The sequence below is a fragment of the Myotis brandtii genome, unplaced genomic scaffold (genome assembly GCF_000412655.1).
Source record: "Myotis brandtii unplaced genomic scaffold, ASM41265v1 scaffold658, whole genome shotgun sequence".
NCBI classification, from domain to species: Eukaryota; Metazoa; Chordata; class Mammalia; order Chiroptera; family Vespertilionidae; genus Myotis; species Myotis brandtii.
The window spans coordinates 1,806,694-1,807,494 of record NW_005370558.1 but is presented as its reverse complement, the minus strand read 5'-3'; the positions used below and the strand labels follow the sequence as shown (position 1 = coordinate 1,807,494).

Genomic DNA, 801 nt, shown 5'->3' with positions numbered 1-801 from the left:
GGGCGGGGTGGGGCAGGCCCTCCGGGACCAGTTCCGGCCCCTCTGGGAGGCTCGGTGTAGTCTGCCCCTAGGCAGAGCAGCAGCTTACCTCCGAGGTCCAGCCCCGCGGAACACAGACAGTCACGGGACCCGGTGGATGAGGCAATATCGGGGATCAGGAACGTCCCAGGGACTTGTGTTTCATGGGAAAACTACATGTGTCTGTATTATCAGATCATCGGTTTGGGGACCAGGTTACGTGAGCTCCAAGCCACCAGGGCTCGGCTTTTGAGATCATCTTCGGTAAACTATTGAGCGTCTCTGTGCCTTAGTTTTCGGTTAAAAAAAAACAGATTATAGACTATTTCATGGGATTGTGCTTTAATGAGATAATCTGTGTGTTGGCAACTGCCAGAAACTGTCTAGCAGCTCCACTGGACTTTGGCTGCCACCCCCAGCGCCATCACTGGGGATTTCAGTGCAGAGGGCCCCCTCCCCCAGGATTGCAGGAACCTTGTGTATTTCCCCACAGAGCACAGATGGACAGATGCACACACGCATGTGTGTCCATACGGAAGGGAGCCTATTCTATTCTGCTGGGCACGCTACTTTTAATTCCACAAAAGTTCTTTGGCGTTCACCTCATGCCAGAACACCCCACTCTGCCTCTTTTTTTTTTAAAGGGGTGCACAGACCTCCATATATTGTGAGAAGGCCCCTCCCCCCAGTGGACTTGTAGGTGGTTCCCACTCTTGCTCACAGGCTGTGCTGGATGGTCACAGCCACAGTGCTGCTACATGCCACAGCCTGCGTTCTACAGCT

General features: G+C 53.7%; 1 protein-coding gene across 1 annotated transcript in view; it reads right to left on the bottom strand.

Annotated features, from left to right (window-relative positions):
- Positions 1-334, bottom strand: part of LOC102256959 (chromosome unknown open reading frame, human C9orf91) — a 24,127-nt gene extending 23,793 nt beyond the window's left edge. The window contains exon 1 of the mRNA XM_005880944.2: positions 89-334. The gene's annotated coding sequence lies outside the window, so the exon portion shown is untranslated. The remainder of the gene's footprint in view (positions 1-88) is intronic.
- Positions 335-801: the final 467 nt, after the last annotated feature.